Source organism: Notamacropus eugenii, chromosome 4 (assembly GCF_028372415.1).
Source record: "Notamacropus eugenii isolate mMacEug1 chromosome 4, mMacEug1.pri_v2, whole genome shotgun sequence".
Lineage (NCBI taxonomy): Eukaryota > Metazoa > Chordata > Mammalia > Diprotodontia > Macropodidae > Notamacropus > Notamacropus eugenii.
This window is the reverse complement of record NC_092875.1, coordinates 278,135,718-278,157,979: the sequence shown is the minus strand read 5'-3', so window position 1 is coordinate 278,157,979 and position 22,262 is coordinate 278,135,718.

Genomic DNA, 22,262 nt, shown 5'->3' with positions numbered 1-22,262 from the left:
AACATCTATTAAGAGCTTATTATATTCTAAGTAATATACTACTACTAATAATAGTAGGTAACATTTATATAGTACCTGCTAGGTGGTACAGTGGATAGAGCACTGGGTTTAGAATCAAAAAGACTCTTCTTCATGAATTCAAATCCAGCCTTAAACACTTACAGGCTGTGTGACCCTGGGCAAGTCATTCAACCTTGTTTGCTTTACTTCCTCATCTGTAAATTGAGCTAGAGAAGAAAATGGCAAACCACTCCAGTATCTGCCAAGAAAATCTCAAGTAGGGTCACAAAGAGTTGGACACAATTGAAACAACTCAACAACAACCAAATTGTACCAGACATTGTTCTAAGCACTTTGCAATTTTTATCTCATTTGAACCTCACGACAACCCTGAGAGGTAGGTGCCATTATTATCCCCAAGTGCTATTATTATCCTCATTTTACAAATAAAAAAACTGAGTCAGGCAAAGATTAAGTGACTTGCTCAGGATCACATAGCAACTGTCTGAGGCCAGAAATGTACTCATATCTCCCCAACTGCAAGCCCAGTGCTCTATCTACAACTATATCCATGTAGACTAAAAGGATAATAAAAATAAAACAGAACATTGTATAATTAGAATAATTAGCCTAGCTCAGAGTGGAGACTTCATACTTCCTTCATCATTGTAGATGAGGAAAACTATGGGTAAAATATCACATATGCTGTCAGTTGCCATCAATGTACTAGTTTTAATGAATTGTAATTTTTTTTCATTTTTAATATTTGTTCCAAGGAAATACTTTGGGTAGGAATTGGAACAGATAGAAATAAAAGGCATCAATTATGAATAAAGTTTTTAAAAATTAAGGTGGATTTTTACAACAGGAAGAAGCTTGGCCTGGGTAGTTTGTATAGTCTATTAACTCTTTGTTAGACTGTGTAGTTTGTTAAATATGATCCAGACCCTTTTATATCCAAATCTTTTCCCAGTTTATTGTCCATCTGAAGTATTTGTCCACATTATACATACTGATGAACTAACCAAATATGCCATCCATGTAAGTATTGTCATGGTTTGAGCAATATATGGTTTTCAACTATTATGTTTTTTCAATGTGAATGGTTAAGCCAATTTCTTCTATCATTGAAGAGGCTCTATAGTGTACCAACATTCAATACAGTTAGCCTAAAAGACATCTTTGACAAAATATGAAAAAAGGAGTGGATAGATTTCTATAGAAGACTTTCTACAGTAGATTACATCTTCAGTGATGCAATTAAGAGAATATTAAGTCTCCTGTATCTATTGTTTAATGATCACAAAATAGAATCTTAGAAGCTGTCACACAAGCTCTCCCACACATATATCAAAACCTCACAAGATTCCATGACTGGTTACTCAAGAAACAATTTTGTTCAATGATTTCCTAAGTATTAATATGAAGCAAGGCATGAAATAGGAAGATATGCTCCCCTAAGACTAGGATTAGCAAACTATGTCCCATAGGCTACATCTGACTCATCTCCATTTTTTGTATGACCCATGCACCAAGAAATATTTTTTAAATCATTCTTAGCTTGTGGGCCATTAAAAAAAAATAAGCAGCTGCTAGATTCAGTCTTTGGACCATATTTTGCCAATCCCTGGCCCTAAAGTGTTCATCTATGTCATGGAGAACATCTTCTGCAAAGTCAAAGAAGTATAGAAGCTGAGAGTTTAAGGAACCTCGTTAACCATCTTATCCCGCTCATACTTGAAAGAGATCCCCAGCAACAAATATTTAACAAGTGGTCATCCAGCCTCTGCTTGAAGAACTTCCAAAGAGGGAGAATCCATTATCTTTTGAGGCAGGCCATTACAATTTGGGTCAGCTCTAATTGTTAGAAACTTTTTTTTTTGTTGTTTCCTGACATCAAAAATTAATTTTCTTTTCTTGCAACTTGCCCTACTCCTCTCTTGTATGGGTGGAGGTTACAAATGGAACAAATCTAATTCTTCTTCCACATAACAGCCCTTAAAATACTTGAAAACAACCACAATCTTCTCTTTGTGTTTTCTCTTCTTCAGGCTAAATATGTCCAGTTCCTCATTACTAGAGCAATCCTGAAGGCCATTCATCATCTTGGATACTCTATTTTGGATGCTCTCCAGTTTATCAATATCCTTTTATAAATTGAGGTAAAACTAAAACTAGGGTAAAACCAAACCAAAAAAAAAAAACTCCAAATAAAAACCAACAAGGGGGGAGTATAGTGACACTATAATCACTTCCTCATTCATGGGAAGCCTCTCTTAATGCAGCCCAAAATCACATTCATTTTTTTGAGTTGCTACATCACACTATTGATTCGTATTGATCTTCTAGTCTTCTAAAATCTCTAGAACTTATTCAGAAAAATGAGAGTTCTATAAATGTTCTTGTTCATAAATGACAATATGCTGATTTACATTCATTCCAAATGCAAAGTATGGTCCTCAAATAGAACTTTGCTGGGCTCCTAGGAAGGAGCCCTAACTTGGGAAAAGATGTTATGGTGTTGGGAGACAGTATTGTCAGTGGGCAGAGGATCAGAACTGGAGTTAGAAATCTTGTGTAAGATTCTCCCATTTACTAGTTGTGTAAACTTTTATTTCATAATGGCATGCTCACATGGGTTCTGGATGATGGAGGATGCTCCCAGTCACCAATGGACTGAAGCAGAGCTGTATGTTTGCTCCTATGCTTTTTTGCATGATTTTTTCAGCAATATTGTCAGACTCCTTCAACAAGGTAGTCCTTGTTGAAACATCATCAAGATCAGCTACCACATTGATAGTAAATTGTTTAACCTGTCAAGGCTACCAGCCAAGAATAAAGTGGATAAAGAGTTACGGCATGATTTTTTTTGCTCACAGATGCTTGTACACTCAATGTATCCTCTGAGGATGAGATGCAGCAAAGTATAGTCCAATTCTCTGCCACTTGTGGAATTTTGGCAATTAACACCAAGAAAACACAGGTTCTCCACCAGCCAGCACTGCACCATCCATATGTGGAACCATCAATTTCAAGCAAAAGGAGAAAGAGTGAATGGTGTGAATAAGTTCAGTACACTTTCCAGGGATGTACACATAGATGATAAGTTTGGTGCATTCACTATCAGGGCCAGATCAGTGTTTGGGAGGCTCCAAGGGAAATGTGGGAGAGAAGAGGTATTAGATTACCAACAAACTGAAGGTCTACAGAGTCGTTGTGCTGATCTCATTGTTATATACCTGGGAAACCTGGGAAACTGTAGTAGTTCCATGCCAGAAAACTGAATCACTTCCATTTGAATTGTCTTAGGAAGATTCTGAAAATCACCTGACAAGATAAAGTATCAGACACTGGGGTCCTTTCTCCAGCTAAAATGCCAAGTATTCAAAGAGGGCAACTCTGATGATCTGGCCACATTGTTTTAATACCAACCGTATATTTGCCTAAAAGACTATTTTTATGGAGAATTCACACAAGACCAGCACTCACATGGAGGTAAGAAGATATGATACAGTGACATTCTCAAGGTCACTGGAGAATTTTGGAATTGATTGCATGACATGAGAGACATTGGCAAAGCATCATTCAGCATGGCATGTCTGCATCAAAGAAGATGCTATGCTTTATGAGCAAAGCAGAATTGCAATAGTTCAAAAGAAACATGAAATGAACAAAATCAGAGGTATCTCCACTCCAAATGTTCACGTGGGCTATTTGTACCTGACTATGCTAAAGCCTTCTGAGCTCCTATTGGTCTGATCAGCCAGGTGAACAAACTGTACCTTGACTCCAACAAAGTGATGTTATTTTGGTCCTCTTTAACAGCAAAGCATGACAATCAACCAACCAATCAATTGTTTTGTAATGAGCTTTGGCTAGGTCATGCCATAACTCCACTAATCTCCACAGAATTAGAATGAAATGCCCCAATAGCAATGGGCATAGTGAGAATTTAACTATGTAGAAAGAGGAAACAAAGATAAAGAGAGGAAAAGTCCAAAAAAAAAAAAGGGTAGATAGTAGAGGAGAGGGAGAGACTAGACATATAGACCAAACTTTGACAATTACCAGAGTGATACCCAGGCTAATGCGCATCCAAGATTTGTGGCTAAAAGTAGTCACAATGAAGTGGGGAAAGAATTTGGCTTCTCTGAAATGTGGATACCCTCCCGTTCTCCAAAGCTGCTTCTATAAAAACCCAGAACAATCCACTGTGGGAGACAGAGACTGACACAATTACAACAGTTACTAGTTCAGATTATTTTTTATTATGTACTCTTGATTGCTATGCCCTTGAATGATTCTCAGGAAAGGCATAATTATCACTCTTTGCCTGATCCTGAACTTGAGGCCTCCAGGGGCTAACTATCTCTGGAAAAGTCACTTACCACATAAAAGCCTTAATTTCCTCATCCACAAAATGGGCATAATAATGCCTACACTATATTCCCTGTGAGGTTGTTGAGCGGCTCAGATGGAATAATGTAATTTTCTCCCATAAAGCTCTACAGAAAGATAAATCATTATCATGACCATTTTCATGGTCTATTTCTAGTGTCTGTCACATAGTAAGCCCACAATAAATGGCTGTTGATTGATTGACAATTAAAGCCATAGCCTGTGTCCTTCTACAGATTTAAACAAACTCTCACCTGTGAGCTGAAGAGTCAGGCTGATCGTTAGTTACCAACATTTTAAATTAGGAAAGTTATTTTGTTTTTCATAGCTATGAAATTATATTCAGCACAGAGTATCAGTTACAGCATTTATTAGTGTTATTTATTCTTCATTCCATCAGGATCTAACACTGAAGCACACCATCGTGGAGTCAGAAGCAGTTTAGACAATTACAAAATAAAATAACCCACGAAACAATAGTTCAATGGGTCCGCACAAAGTCCATATCGAATCCAAAGCTATGCAAAGGGTAAATGAATTAGCATACACTCGCAAATTGAGCTCCGAAATAAAGCTGTAATTTTAGATTTCAGCACAAAGGCTTCTTAGAAACCTTATGAAAAAATAAAAAGGCCCCTATTCATCCCACCTCTCTTTATTCTTTTCTCTTTCTCTTTTTCTCTTCCTTCTTTTCTCTTTCCTCAACCAAACAAGAAAAATAATCAGGATAGGCTTCTGGCAGCACAGCTTGAGAAATGTGAGATTGGCCCTTAAGGGAATTCTTATTCTCAAGTGGATGTAAATGTATTCATCAATTCAAAGAAATGCATAGTGTGTTATATACACAATACATTAATAAATAGCCCTGCATTAAAAAATAATGAGGTTTTCCACAAAACAACATCCTGTGGTGTGTAGGGTCATAAAAAAGATACTAAAAGAGGGAGAAAAGATTATGTGTAAAATCTGATTAAAATACAGAAGCACCATCATATATGTAAGATGTAATAAATATTTTATTAGTTAACTATAAACAAAAGAACAAATGCAGTAAAATGTAATTAAAAATGTAAAAGTGAAGGATGTGATTTATTTCACTACAATAATATTAATATTACAAATAGTATGTAAATGGAGATCAAGGCTCTATTATAGAAAGGGTGGAAAGCGGTCGTTCATTTTTTATAATGAGATTTCATTTTTTTCCCTTCTTGACTCACATTTGTTTAAATATTTCAAATAACGCGTGAATAATATTGCTCTTAGACTTTCTACAGCTTAACACAGTCTCAAATTTCCATCAGCTCTTGGCTAGGATTTGCATGTTGGCAGTTAGTTTTCAGGCAGGACCACTAATTGTGAAAATAGCAGAAAATAAACTGGCAGAAACCAGAAATATTTTTAGAGCTAGTGGCTGGATGGGTTTGGCTTTGATGAGTAACCCCTTTCATTGAATGCCTGGTACTAAAAAATAACCCTTAAAAGCAGGTTTCACAATTAAAACAGGTGAGGGGATTTTAAAAATAATAATAACATTCACCAAATTTTGTTGGCCAGGATGGTCTGATTTATACGAAATGCTATATTTCCTGAACTCAATTCCTCTCATTGCCATTGAAATAGGTAGCCTGGAGGTCTAGATATAGCATCATTAAAATACAAAGGACTATGAAAGACCCTGAGTCATGAGATATAGACTTGAAACTTTATCCCACCTGTTGATTATTACAGGAAGTGAAAAACATGAGGCATTATGTGAGACGCTAGTTATGGAAAGACATGGCTCCTGCCCTTAGGGAGTTTATACTCTATCCGGGTAGAAAACACGTATGTAAGTATTGGCAAAATAAAGACAAGGTAATTTGTGGGAGCTGTGAGAGGAAAACATGGTGGGATCAGGAAAAGCTTCATATAGAAGGTCCTGCCTTTCTGAAGTTAACTGAGGATTCTAACAGGTGAATTGAGATCTTAAAGAATTCTCTTCCTCATTGACAAAACCATGCTTTGACTTATGAAAGAACAAAAACTAAAATTGGTAGGTCTCTAGACTCTAATTCCAACATGTGCTACATCCACCCCCTCCCTTGTTTACTTACCATGTTTATCCCATTCCAGGCGCTAGTCTCATGCATAAACTATCTGTCCTTCTTACCAGAAATCCCATCTTCAGTCCTGCTCTTCTCTAGGACTTCCCCTATTGAGTTTCTCCGCACTATCAAAGGTGCCTCTCTGATTTTCATTTCAATTGAGTGACTTCAAAGCCCTTAACTGGAGCACACTTCACTTCTCTTCCCTCCTCTTCCTCCACTTGACAGCCTTTGTCTTGTCATCTCCTGTACACTTACTCAAAGCATCCTTTGTCCACCTGTCCTTTCTCTATCTTCAGACCTTTCCAAATTAGCACCACATGCCTTCCCTTCTTCCCTACCTCCTGCCGACCAAAACCATCTCTCTTATCTTTTAAATAGCTCCTCAAATTGTTCACTTCCATAAAGCCTTCCTGCATCAATCAAAAGAGAACTGCCTGCTTCTCCTTGCCATCTGTAGGCAGGTTAGCCTTTTCTGAACATCTCGATGCATAAATCCTGGACTAGATGCTACATGAGGAGACCATGCCTCTGCCTTCAAAGAGGAAGAGTTTTATTTGTGTTTATAGGCAGAAAGAGCAAAGGGATATTTACAAAGAAACAGACAAATTTAGACAAACACTCAAGCACCACATAAATGCAGATTACTGAGGCTGCTGCCATTGTTACTGTACTGTAGTGGGGAAAAGCAAGACTCCCTTGCACTTGTGGGTTCCGGTCCTGGTTTTGCCATGAATTAGTTGTGTGATCTTGAACAAGGTACTTCCTTTCTCAAAGATTCCATTTTTACCCCAAAACAGAAAGTACCCCACCAGGTACCCTCAAACATCCTTTCTAACTACCAAATTCTATAGCCCTTTTTAAATGTGACAGTAAGTCACATAAATGTTGAGGAGCTGCCCAACAGAAATGACTAGGGTCAATGGCATCAATCAGGAACATTTCCTGGAAGAGGTGAGAGTTTCAAGTCAGGTTTCAGAGGAAGAAAGGAGCATGGTTTTGGTAGAGGAGCATGAAAATGAATATGCAAAAAATATGATGACAGAGATAGCAAATTACATGTTCAATTCAGCAAAGCCTATTTGCTTGCCTATAGCTAATAGCTAACCTTTAAAGCTTACTATATTAAGCACTACACTAAGTGCTTTACAATCATTATCTCACTTGATCCCCACAACACTGGAGGCAGCATCTCCTCATTTTTACAGTGGAGGAAACTGAAGCAAACAGAGATTAAGTGACTTGCCTGGATTCACATAGCTAATAAAGTGTGATCCTCCTGACTCCAGGTCCAGCATACTATCCATCATGCCACTTAGGGGAGATTTGGTTTTCTGGATTAATACAAAGTGTAGCTAGTTTAAAAAAAAATCAGGAAGAGAATATGAAGGACATGGAAGTACTCCAGTACTCTGCCTGATCTTCCATCTTTAACACGAGTAAATATTACCTAGGAAGACTCATATGAACTCATGCAAAGGAAAGTAAGCAGAACCAGAACATTGTACACAGTAATATTAATATTGTAAGGATGGTCAACTGTGAAAGATTTTGCTGTTCTGATCAAGGCAATGAATGATCCAAGACAATTGGTCCAAAGGACCAATGATGAAAAATGCTATCTATCTTCAAGGAGAAAACTGATAACTGTGAGTGAAGACTGAAACTTATTTTTTACTTTGTTTTTCTTGGAATTCTTGTCTGTGTGTTTCTTTTGCAGCATGGATAATGTAACAAAATGCTTTACATGACTTCACAAGCATGATCAATAATATCAAATTTCTTGCCACCTCAAGGAGGAGGGAAATTTTGGTAGGAAGAAGGGAGAAAATTTAAAGCCAAAGTTTTTTTTTTTTCAAATGAATGTTAAAATTTTGAAATGTAATTAGGAAATACTTAACAAAATAAATAAAAATATGTTTTTTTTAAAATAGTACCAGTATTAATATTGAAATCCACTCTGGACCCCATTCCTCTAATATACACTAAATCTAAACACCCTACTCTTCTCCTTCCATGAATTTATTTTCCCTGTTAACTCTGTCCCTATCAAAGTGTCTATATTTAATGATAAATTGGTAAGCAAGTTCAGGGTTTAGGCCTATGTAATTTTCTGTTTACAATGCCTAGCAGAATACCGTAAGCCATTACACAACTCCACGTACCACATTTGTCCTAAGTCACAAGCACTTTGGTTTGACCTCCCTGGGGCATTTATCATGCAACACTGTATATTAGAGTTACCTCTTTGGGTATCTTACCTTCCTACTAGACCACAAGCTCCATGAAAACAGGGGTTTTATTTGCAGTAAATTTTGTATCCTGGACACCAACTATCCCAATGCTCTTCTCACAGAGTAGCCACTAAGTAACATTGGCTGTTGTTAGTAAATTGGAGCAATGGAAAAATGAACTGAATTGGAAATCCGAAGACCTCTGTTTGAATTCTGGCTCTTTTTTTTACTATGTTTATATCCTTGGGCAAGTTACTTTCTGTTTTTCTGGTTCATCATTTATTAAAATAAATAAATAAATAGTTAGACTAGATGCCTCAATGATGAGGAAGAGGAGGAAGAAGAGGCTGATACTAACTGACAACCTGAATGTTTGTCTTTTTACAGAATATCTGTTAAGGAGGAAAAGAATGTATACTTTAAGACTGGTATTAAATAAAGGACCTGTCAAGTTCGATAGGGCCTGTGTGACATCATTGTCACTGATACCAATGAGGAAGAGTAGGGCTGCTGAGCTGGAGGATTTGGGTTAGCCTCAAGGACTGGAAAGCCTCAGGCATCAGAATTTCCAAGAAGAGCAGCCAGCAAGGCTGCAGAACCGAATTTTATCACTGAATTGAATTTTAAAACTATTCTACTATGGATAAGCTTTTCCTTCAAAATGTCAGATTATAATTTTATAGCAATATGAAAATTAGGGGAAGAAAAATCCTCAGGGGATGGAGGCACCAGAATGTTTTAGATATTAGAAGCAACTAAGAACAATTGAAAGCTAAGGGTTTCACTGTGGATAGAAGATTCAAATAGAAAGTTTGAAATGTAACATAATTTTCCCCGTACTTCTATATATTTGGCAAAAGCCCACCTACATTGCTTGCTATTTCCATTAATTAAAAAAAAAGTAATTTTAGTATATCCTTCCAGAGTGGAAAAAGAATCAGGTTTTAACTTTCAGAGGTTAGTGACCTGAGAATTGATAGTGTGCTATGTCTATCTTTGTGTTTACAGTGCCTGGCACTGTGCCTTGCCCATAGTAGATATTTTTAAAATGTTTGCTGAATAGAAATTGCTTAAATTAATTTCCATTAAAAGTATTTTTAGCTAACTTTGGGGCTTCCAACTAAGTCACCCTAGTAAAACCTATAGACCTCCAACTACCTGCTCATTAACGGAGTTTTTCAGAAACCATTTCCATTAGAAGGGAATTTCTTGTATGAAATATCTGAGTTTAGCCCCCAGCTCTGTCACTAACTAGGTACATGACCTTGGACACATTGCTGAACCTTTCTAAACATGAGTTCTCTTATCTCTCAATAAAGAAATTGAACTAGATGTCTAAAGATACCTCCAAATCTCCCATCCTATTATTTCATGATTCTAAAATACTCAAAAGTTTAAAAAAAAAATAACTGGATTCATATTAAATGATTTGTTGGGGTTTTTTCTGTCTCAAGGTACCCCTTTTTGTCTTGGTTTCTTAGACTCCAGAGATATGAATGAAGTTCAATAACTTTTAGGCCATTAATATATGATTACTCAACTTCCGTGCTAATTTTCACAGATTAGATCTTGTAGCCAGAACAAAACACAGTTTTCTAGGACTTCCTTCAACAAAAAACCTTTCATTGACATGTTAAAAATCATAGAAGTTTCTCTAGTAAATGCTACCACAGAGGTAATTATGTTCAATAGCCCTGATCAATAAAGTCAAGTGGAGCATAAGCCAGAAATACAGATCCTCACCAAACGTGTACATTCCTGTCATAGAAGATGTCTGCACAGGATTTTTTACAGATGGCATAGTCCTCTAGGTTCTTCTGTTTGTAGGTGACATTGTACAGATTGCACCAAGTGTCAGAACATTAGAGGGCCTCCTCCAGGAGATCCATGATCATTCAAAATAAATCAGCATAATCAGATAAACATAATGGACCAAAAAAATGCCTTTTGCTGAAAATATAATACACACTTAGAAGCACAATCCAGTGGGTTAGTAATCTGTTTATACTTCTCAAATAGGCTCTACAGAAAGATAATAAGTTAAGCCCAGAACTAAAACAGCACAAGACAGGATTACATTTAGAAAGTTACATGGGATTTTTACTCACTCCAAGCTATTTCTCCAGTACAAATACCCATTTTGATGAGGTAACAGGATTGGGAATCTTGGAATACCAAAATCTTCACGTTCAAAGTTGTGAGGGAAGACCCAAATGTCAATGAACTGTATGTGTGTGTGTATGTGTATGTGTGTGTGTGTGTGTGTGTGTGTGTTCATCCTTCATTGCCAGAGAAGACCATGCCATCAGAGAAATAATGATATGACTTGCACTTGACTTTGTTTTAAGTGAGGGAGGGTTGTGCAGGTCACCAACCTCACTTCTCTTCCAGAGCCACCTGAATCCAGGGACCAGATATTCATCAGGATGACTGGAGATGACCCAGGATGAGGCAATTGGGGGGGGTGGGGTAAGTGACTTGCCCAAGATCACACAGTTAGTGAGTGTCAAGTATCTGAAATGAGATTTGAACTCAGGTCCTCCTGACTCCTGCACTGGTGGGGCAGCTAGGTAGTGCAATGGATAGAGCAACGAACTGTATTTCCACTGTGAACCTATGCTCAAAAAATGGTATGAGGTTATCATATATAATCAGAAAAAAGAGGTGGGCCATTAATGCAGCAGGATCAAAGAACAGGAAACTGAAAGCTACACTGGTATTACGAATAATAATAATAAATAAGTGATAACAATAATAATACTAATACCTAGCAATTATATTGTGCTTTAAGGATAAAGTGCTTTACAAACACGATCTCATTCTATCCTCACAACAACCCTGGGCTGTAGGTGCTCTTCTCATTCCCATCTTACAGTTGCAAAAACTAAAGCAGACAGAAAAACCTTGCCCAAGGTCACATAGCTAGTAAATGCCTGAAACTGGATATGAACTCAGATCTTCCTGACTCCAGGTCCAGCACTCTACCCACTGCACTATCTAACTGCCAAAGAAAGCCTGACAGCATGTTGGGTCCTTAGTAAAGGACTCTGATTTCTGCCCTCTGTGGCACTGGAAACATTGCTTAGGCTCCATGGGCCTCCTTTTTCTCATCTATAAAATAAGGAGGTTTGGACTAAATAATTCCTGTGGTCCCAAATATGTCATGAAATTTGACAGACATGATATGTGTAGAACACAATCTCTGCCCTCTGCTCTAGAGTATTAACAAATTAATACTCAAATGAAGGAGTTTTTGTCTTTTTTTCTGTCACAGACCTCTTAGGAGTCTAGTAAAGGTCCCTTTTCAGAGTTTATAATCTAAACCAAAATCATGCTAAATAAATGCTATTTCCTTTTTTTTTCTGTAAAGGTCAGGTAACTAGACTGGCAGTTTAGGAAAAAGCCATTAACAGAACCTCTCTTCATTTATGCCAGAAATTTGACAAAATTCTCTATATTAATGAATATCTCTGATATGATTGCAGAAGAAATGAAGAAATACGAGTTTGATGATGGTATGGTTACTGGTTGTTTGAACAGCTGGACCTAAACAATGTCTATTAATGTCAAAGTCACTATTGGCATGGTATTTACCTATGTACGTGTAACTCTAGCTCCAAAGCCCATCTCTTTATTAACGGAAATCAATGTGCTAAGCTTGCATGAGTTGTGGGTAGACTTGGTGAGTGAGTGGGAGAGTACAGATCTTCTCAATCTTTGGACCTGCTCCAAGTTGCTCCAAGTGTTTTTCCATTGTTGCAGTGACTTTGGGTGTCTCTAGCTACCAGCTTCAAAAGAGAAGATTAAAGATGCCAAGCTCACTTGTTTAAGGAAAAGACTCTAGGAAGAAATCAACATGAGAGGCGTTAGCTGTCTCCATCATGCCCCTGCTTCTAGCTCACTATACTAGATCAAGCCTTTGGGAACTTCTTGTTTGGTGAAATCTTGGACTCTCTCTCTTAGTTGAACTGTTACCTCACTCCCAATGGGAGGGTTTCCTCAATCTATATTGTCTGCTATATATTCTACTACGTCTATTTTTTCTGAATTCTATTTGAACAAATGGGTATCTTTGCTAAATTCTGTGTGTGTGCATTGTGGAACTGGTATTTGATGAGAAAGGAGGCAAACCTTAGGGATAGTGCTGGGAATCTTGCTTTCTCTGACAATGAAACAATGACCAGAAGTTCGACTGAACCTGAAAACCATCTCCACTAGATTAATAATGCTTAAGAGAGCAGATATTGATCTAGTCTGATACCCCTTCTCTCTGAGGAGAGCAGAGAGACCAAGCTTCAGTGTGACCCCAATAAGGAAATAAAGTCTGCTTTAGGAAGGGATAAAAGGCTAGAGATGTCAATCCTGTCTCCTTTCAAGTCATATAATGATATCACTATTCTAAATATGGGGGGAATGTCCATCGCAACATGTGGAAGCCTTCACGGTTCAACAAGAATTTTATTCACAATATGTAAGACACACTGCTAGGTGCTCAGAATGAAAAAATAGAAGGAAAAATAGGTTCTAACCACAAGGAATTTACGTTTTCCTGGGAATGATAATAATACACTGTGAGGTACATCCTACCATGCCCACTTTATGGATGAGGAAAGAAAATCTCTAAGGCTTTAAATGATTTGCCCTTGATCACACAGCTAGTTAATGTCAAAGGTGTGATGTAAATTCAATTCAGCTTAATTGGACTCCAAGTCTAGCATCTGTCCACTTCCTTCATGGGGAGATAGGATGGAATGGGTGACCTCTAAGACTGAATCATACTGTAATCTTAGAGTTGGAAAGGACCTTAAGGTCATAGAGTTCAAAACCCTCACCTAAAACATGAATCCCTGTCCAATGATAACATTATGATTCTAGATATATGGGGATGCAAATTAATAAATACAAGCATTTGAATTTCCTAAGATTATATCCATGATAGATATATTTAAAATATACTTATCTCCTTCAGTAGAAGTTCATTGTAAGCAGATTGTTTCATTCTTTAAGCTTGCATCTCAGTAAATATATAGTACAATATATAACAAAGTAGGAGCTTAATAAATACTGGTTGATTACTACACATATGCATACACATATACGTGCACATGCATATGCAAATAACATAAATATACATACACACATGTAATAATGTGAGGACCTGATTCAGGTCAATATCCTTTTAGTTTAGGTTCATGTTAGAATTGAAATGAAATATTGAAAGGCCATTCAACAGCTCAAAAAAGAAGACTGACTTAGCCATAGCACAGAGTGAAAATGTAACAAGAACAGTGCACCACTTAGCTGGGGTAGCTACCTGCCCCCCACCCCTACCTCTCATATGGAAACAAATCTGGTGGGAATGGCAGGTATGGAACCCTAACTCATGGAGCCCTAACATATGTTCTAAGTATGAAGGGCACTGATCCTACATGGATGAGTCACTTTATGCTCTTAGATGACCAGAAAGTCAAAGCAATATAACTAGAAGCTGATAGGAAGATGCCTTAAAAGAATATAGCTTGAGCCTTCGCCCTCTGGGCTAATTCAGATGGTATAAGTCCATAGCAATCTTCCCTCTGGCATATATGAAGGAATGTTGCATGTTTACAAAAAAAAAAAGAACCTCAACAAACTGATACTCTAATGAAGGAGTTTTTTGTCTTTTTTCTGTCATGGACCCCTTAGGAATCTAGTAAAGGTCCCTTTTCAGAATAATGTTTTTAAATGCATAAAATACGTAGGATTGCAAATGAAACTAATTATACTGAAATATTTATCAAATAATTTAAAAAAATTTTTTAAGTTCCCACTCCACCACCTCCACTACCCTGGCTAAGAGCTCCTGCGCTAATGTCTCATCTACCTTGGAGGTGACCTTGGTTTATTGAAGGCTTTGTCAGTAAGACCTAAATTCTGACCAGTTTTGCCCTACTAGTAAGGGTCTAGCAATAAACTGAGTTTGCTTTCATGGGACCATCCTAGTCATTTGTGGAGAAGCTCTTCACCAGTAAGGTGAGAACTTGAGACAAGGCAACCCCCCCCCCCCAAAAAACAAGAAAATACACAGAAAAGGTCCTTGGTCCTATGCAGTCCTCTCTCATTCTGCAGAGATAAGTACAGAATGATAGGGTGTATAGTATGCCTTTTATTACCCTAGCACAATGCCTTGCTATAATAAATATGTGCTTAATTGGATTGGATTGAAAAAAGAGGGCAGCATATGGTGCTGAAACTTGTACCATTTTTAAACCATGTTAAAAACATTAACTTAACTGCTGATAATATAGATGTGAGGTGTTTTTCCAGTAACCAACAAGTGGACATAATTCTGGAGAAACTGAATCATATTAATCTTGCTATTCTTACTATAAATGAAACCAGAAGACCAGAAAAAGTAGCAGATAAATGGAATGGCTCACAATTTCCCCCTGGAGAGGTAAATAAAATTGTCAATTTTTTCATATGTCTAAAAAACACAGCCTTGGACATCATCGGTACTTAATAAATATTAGTTGGATTGAAGTGGATTAGATTAGAACATTCAGTGCAGATATAAGTACTATTTTCAACAATTAATAAAGTTGAGGTAAAAGATATCATTCCCATTTGGAACAGGGAAAATGAAAATAAAAAAATAAAAGCATGTATCAGATTTCCTATTTTTGTAGCTTAGGAGATGTTGATTGTTCCTGGGCCAGTTAACGAGAAGGGAAAGCTCCAACAAGTTATTAAAGCTGATGATTACAAGTGAAAATTTGGATAGCTTCAGGTGAGGAATTCAGGCATAAAGAATATATGACTCAAAAATAAAAATAAGCTTTTAAAGCTGTGAAAGCAGATATATGGGATCAATCCAAATTAACATTAGAACTGTGTCTGTTGGATCCAAAGGGTAACCCTTTTTCAATCTGACAAAGTAGATGGGGTTGTTCTCAAATATCCTGGGTGCCCTTTATCATCTGCCTGAGGTCAGAGGTTTTCTCAGGCTTTGTGTTCTCCCCGTATGAAATCATCCTCTCAGGAAAGAATCTGATAAACTTTAAGTGTTACTTTCCATGACACATTTGCATTTATAAAGAAATAAAGCCTTTCCTCCAAATTCCCACAGCAGAAAATTTCATGAACTAGCAATGGGTGGTAGAAATATGTAGCTTTATGGAGAGGAGCAAAGAGGATGGCTTCTGAAGTCCCAGAAATACCACCATGAAGTCTGTTCTACAACTGGCACAACTCCTCACACATCTACAATGGCCTTTTGCCCTAGAATAAGCTATGCCACATTCATTAGAATCTTCCTTCCTGTCTCCCTCTTCCCTAGATGCCAGTGCATTATATCAGGTATCAAAGTTTCAGAGACAAAAAAAAAAAAAAATCAAGCTTATCATGCAGTTCTTGTGGTACATTGGAAAGTATGCTGAATCTGGAATCAGAGGAACTGAACTCAAAAATTGTCTCTGGTACTCATGACCTACATGACTAAGGGCAAGTTACTTAGCCTCACGGGAACCGAGTAAAGAGAAAGAAATTGGCCTTGATGACCTCTAAGGTCTTTTCTGTGCCCTTTATCTATAAAACTTGTATTATCAATGTATGTACAATGGTGATCAGCTTAGAAATATGATGCATGCCACAGTTTAAGCTGAAATTTAGTGGTTTCTTTTTTTCCCCAAAATCTGTGTGTTCCAGAACTTTTAGAATTTGCTATTTTTACACATAAAACATCATGCAGGGTAAATACCATTATAGCATATGGAAGACCATTCTGGAATTGAAGTTTATACTTGAAGCTAAGATTCTACCTCAAAATTTAAGGTTCTTTCCACAAATGGAACTCAATCCCCCAATTTTCCAGCAGGACTAAATTGTACTATGGATAATAACTACTTTGTACCCTATTCAAAACACATATTTAGAAGCAAAAATCTGAAATAATCCATCAAACCTTTATCCTTTTGAAGTTTGAAATTTTCAATCTGCTGTTGATTAGCCCCCAAAATGCAAAATGCTAATAAAAACCATAAATTCTGGTATGTCGTAATATCATAGCTGTGTTCTTTACAATCTTTGAAAAAATCTACGTATGTATATATAGTCCTTTCAATGTCTTGCACAGAGAGTGGAGTGTGGGATCTAGGGGGTGGGGGGAAATCGTCTCATTCTCCCTATTTTTCTAACATTTTTTATAGAAATAAAATAAAGTTAAAATGAATATTAGACACAACTTTGAAGAGGAAATGAAATAATAAAATGGTGCCCCAAAGGTACGTGTGAACACAGGAAGAAATAAAGATAGTCTCACTTACTTTGTCTAGGTGGCAGTAGGAATTTTAGAGGCTTAATGCATGTAAAAGAACTGCAGGCTTTTTTAAAGCAGCAATGGTTCAAATCAATTATTTTCCCCCATCTGCTATCTAAGTCACCTACCCTGCCTCCAGTAATGTGTGTATATATTACATATGGATAGGAAACTGTGGAGAAAGCTAATTTGCTGCATTCTAGAGACACCCTTGCCTGTAAACAATTAAGTGTTCATTAAATATTTGTGATTTAATTTGTTCAGATTACCGTATATATTAAATATTTTTCTAGTAATATTTAGAAATGTCACCATATTTCTTTCTATTTAATCATTTAATTTGTCCCCATTTTATGTCTTCTAGAAGGACAGCCTGGCATACTGGATAGTGACGTTTAATCAGAAAGATCCAATTTCAAATCCTACCGCTGATCTTTATGTTGCTAGACAACCCTTCAAAACTATAAGACACAGAAGAGTTTCCATGCTGTATTTGGTTGGTGGAGTTCCTCCTTCAAATTGTCTTTTATCAATTAAATCACAGGTCTGAAAAAAAAAATCAGTCTCAAACTTATTTAAAATCATTATCTCCTCAACTTAATCTGAGGAAACTTTTCACTTTACAAAAAAACTTCTCTATACCTGAAAAGCAAATTCCCTTTCAGTTACCAAATTCCAATCCATAGTCTATATTCCTCTCCATATCTAAAGCCCAAATTTCCTCACAGGGGTCAATAATGGCCTTGAGCTCTTTGGATCTTCTAGAGTATTTGTCTCTATCTTCTTTCTGCATTTAACATGCATTATTTTGTATTATAGGATTTGGTATATGTGTCATATTTCTCTCCTGAGTTCCATGAGTCCCGGGACCAAATTTCATCCAGCATACAGTATCTTAACAAACATGTCCTTATACCTACATTTTTAAAGTATTTGCTGAAATCAATTGAGGCTTTGCTACTTTTCCACTTTCATACTGAGAATGAAGACAAATTGAACACAGTGGCCTGTCTTTTTAGAAGACCCTCAGACCGGGCTGTGATTGGAGAGGCACTTGGCTACCCTAGATATCCCAACAACAAAACAGTAAAAGCAAGCAAAGTTCCAAGCCCCCTCAATCTCATTATGGAAAATTGAATTCAGCATTTGGTAAGAAGTTGTTAAAGTATCCCAAGCATGTGAATCTGGCCTAGGCACTATGTAAAACAATTGCTAAGCAGCGTTTATGTAAAATCTTCTGTTTGGCTTTTTAAAAGACCTTCCTAATCGGCCCTCTGCCTAACATTCTAGTCTTTAATCCCCTCACATACTCCACAGTGCAACAATACTGGCCTTGTTAAAATTCTCAACTCCATACCCTTTCACTGGTGGTCCCCCATGCCTCAAAAGTTCTCCTAACCTCCACTTCTTGGCTTATTTCAAGACTCAGTTCAAATTCCATCCTTCTTAGGGAGTCTATCCCACTTTTTCTATCCCTCCACTGCTAATGAAGTCCCTCTGAGATTACCATCAATTTATACTATATGCATATACATACACTGTACTTTATATCTGCTGCCCTAACTGGTTTCAACTCCATGGAACAAAAGTACTACTGAGTAGCAGCTACTCCCAAGATAAATTTACCATTTCTAAACTCACCACCAAGCTGCTAATTTAAGCCTTGATGGATACCACCTTTCTCTCTCATCAGCCTCCTCTCCCCTGTAATTGAGGGTTAGTGGGAAAAAGTACCAAACTCTTTCTAATGCCTTCCTTTATAGAGGGCAGAAACTAGACTCAGCTCACTCTACTTTGTATCTTCTGTGTTGCCTGGTATCAACCACGGAACAAGATGCTCCCATTGTGGATGTTTTCTATCTTACTCCACTGCTAATCAACAATAACTGGCAACTCAGTTCCATTTAGTCAGTGGACATCAATTAGCTTTGACAAATGGATATTTATTTTGAATATAAAGCAAGAGAAGTACAAATATTCCCCACTAACACTTCAGAGGTGCACTCTCCCCTTTACTGCTTTGGTCCCTGAGGAGAATTCACTCAGATTTAATGCAGTTTTTGCATAACATTGCTTCCACCAAGTTTATGTCCAAATGTAACATCACTGGCAGATAAATCCTTATCTCAGCTGCTGCTGGGCTGAAATGGGCGCCAACAATGACTCCTTAATACATCACTGCTGGACAGGCTACAAAACCTGACCTGGGTTCAATTTGGGAACTCTCAGACTTTGGGCGGCTCTCTTTCCTGATCTTTCACAACTCATAAGGTCATAACCCCAACTGTCTTAACTAAAACTAAAGAAATGTAAACCAAGTGCCAAAGCCAATTGGTAAGGGATTCTTTCCCCATTGGTGATCAATATCCCATGCCTGCATAAAGGGTGGGAAGAAATCAGCAAGGGAGAGTGAAAAGGTTCATTCCTTTTTGAGCTTGAGAATACCTTTGAGTTTCTTCAATCTCTTCCAGCTTTGCAGACATTTACATGCTTCTGGCTTCCATCTTCAAGAGAGAAGATTGAAGATGCCATTTCCACTTTAGTATTGAAGGAAAATAAACCAAGGGGAAGAAAGCAATATGTAGGACTCTCTCTTAGTTAAGCTGTTACCTTTCTCCCAAATGGAGAGCTCCTTTACCCTGTATGGTCCAGTACACACAAATACACACACACACACACACACACACACACACGCACACACACACACACACTTTCTTAGATTATTTTTTTTATATTTGACTTGAATAAATGGGTTTCTCTGCTACTTCCTATGTGTGTTTATTGTAAAAATAGTATTTGTTAGGAAGACAGTTAAATTTTGGATCTAAAACCTGGGATCCTCTTTTCACCCCAATTAATTAAGAGTGATCAGAAGTTAGATTGAACATGAAAACCACATCCCTTAGATTAATTATATTTAAAGAATGTATGTGTGTGTGTAACATATAATAGACATATATATATATAATTCTTCCCAATATACCTTCTCCCAAAGGACAGCAGAGTGACCAAGCTTCTAGGTTCAACATCTTTGCTTCCTCTCCTGGAAGAAACTAAAGTCTCTCTTGGAGAAGGATGGAGAAAAAGAAGCTAGAGATGTCCATTCTGCCTCCCATTGAGTCACACAAAGAAGTCCTTATGCTACATTTGGGAGACATGTGACAGAGATTGTGACAGGAAAGAAAACAGAGTATGTTTTATCCTTTTCTTTATAATTCTGGCCAAGTAATTTTACTACTTGGATGCTGAACTTGAAACTTTGGAAAAAATTGAGTGTGTTTGTGAGAGAGAGGGACAGGGCTTTAAAAGGAACTAGGGTAGCTAAAGGTAAAAAGAATCAATTCTTAAGTGACCATGCAAAGAAAGGGGATATCAAGGGAGTAAGCTTCCAAAGCTAACAAAAACATGACCAGTGATGACAGGTCACATGCCAGCCTCAGCAAGGGAGGTCCTAAAGCCTCTCCCCTTATAGCATTGTCTCTCTTCTCTCACTGAATTATTGACAGTAGAAAGATGTCAAGTGAAGGAGAAAAAATCTGAGGTTCAGATAAGTACCTTTTGAATGTACCCCCAACTAATCTAAAATGTTCTTCTTCCCGACATGGTTAGCAGACCCAAACTAGTCACAGACTGTCTATGCAAGGTTCACCTTTCTCCAAGGCATTTCCATTACATGCCATCACCACCTCTCCTTGAAGTAGGTTCCCTTCTTTCACATGGTGAATTATATCAGTAGCACCCTGAGCATGCCCATAAGGACTAGCATAAGTCCAACAGGACTTATTCTATTACATACATGCATATTTTTCATGCTTTCTCCTCACTAGATAAATGTGAACTCTTTGAGGACAAGGAGCATTTTTGCTTTCTTTCTATTCCCATTCCTTAGTATAATGCCTGACATGTTAAGATTTAATAAATATTGCTGAATGGCTGATATCATTTTAGTAAAATTACTGGTCCTAATCAAGGACATTTGACCAAGCTGGAAGAACCTATGTCTCTTGCATGATCTACTAATTGGCTTCCCTACAGACTTAGAAAAATAAATTTCGTATGTGGATATAGCAAAGACAAGGCCAGCTTTAAAGACTCCAGAAGCAATTTAAGTATTCAAATGTGACGTCCCAAAGATAAGTCCCTTACTTGGTCTCTACAGCAATTTTGCCCTACCTGTAGTTGAAACCCACTCATTTGGTAGTATAAAGGAGTAGCAACTTATTTGGCTCACTCCCTTGAAATCCTCTTCCCCTGGGTGGACACTTGAGAATTGATTCTTTTTACCTTTATCTACCCCATTCCTTTTAAAACCTCTCCTTCTCCCTCTCCCTCTCTCTCACAAACACACTCAATAGTTTCAAAATCTCAAGTTCAGCATCCAAGCAGTGAAATTACTTGGCCAGAATTATAAAAGCAAAGATAAAATGTACTCTGTTTTCTTTTCTGTCACAATCTCTGTCACATGAATAGATTCTTGATCTGACATTTTCTCTTCTCATTGCCATTTTTTTTCACAAGAACAGGCTTTTTTTTCCTTTAAAACACATATACACATACACACGCAGAGAGACACACACATTCATACACCCTCCATGCTGTGAAAGTCAGCAGCCAACTGCACTATTCTGACCTTTTTAATGTTCTACCATTTGATTGGACAACCATTTCTGTTCTCTTTTAACAGCACTGGTAACTTAGGAGAAAGCAGTGAAATAGGCAGTCAATAAAAATAGAAACTACATAAAGGCATGAACAGAATAGTTTACTATCTTCCATGGATCACGCCAGCTATTGAAATGCTTCTGTCTTGTTCTTATGTCAAAAATGGCAAAAGGAAAGGGGGAAAAATAATTGTAATAAAAATGAGAAATGGTACAAACAACTCAAGAATTTTCGTTCTGGAATCTCTTTGGTCTGAATTGTGTTCGTCCTTCGTTGCCAAAGAAGACCATGTCATCAGAGAAATGATGACATGACTTGCACTTGACTTTGTTTTGAGTGAAGGAGGGCTGTGTCTGAAAGGTGGTAGCCAGAGTTATTCAATTTATTTGTAGGAGAAGGACATTTTCTTGCTAGATTTAAATGAAACTCAGAAAAAGTAAAGGACCATACAATACCCAGCTACAGATAGATCACAGTTGCCTCTTTGGTTTGTTTGTGACTTGCTTCTTGTCCAGGATACAAAAAGAAACCATCACCTTCACACGCAGTAAGATGCTACAAATTTGTTGAGACTTCAGGCTTTTC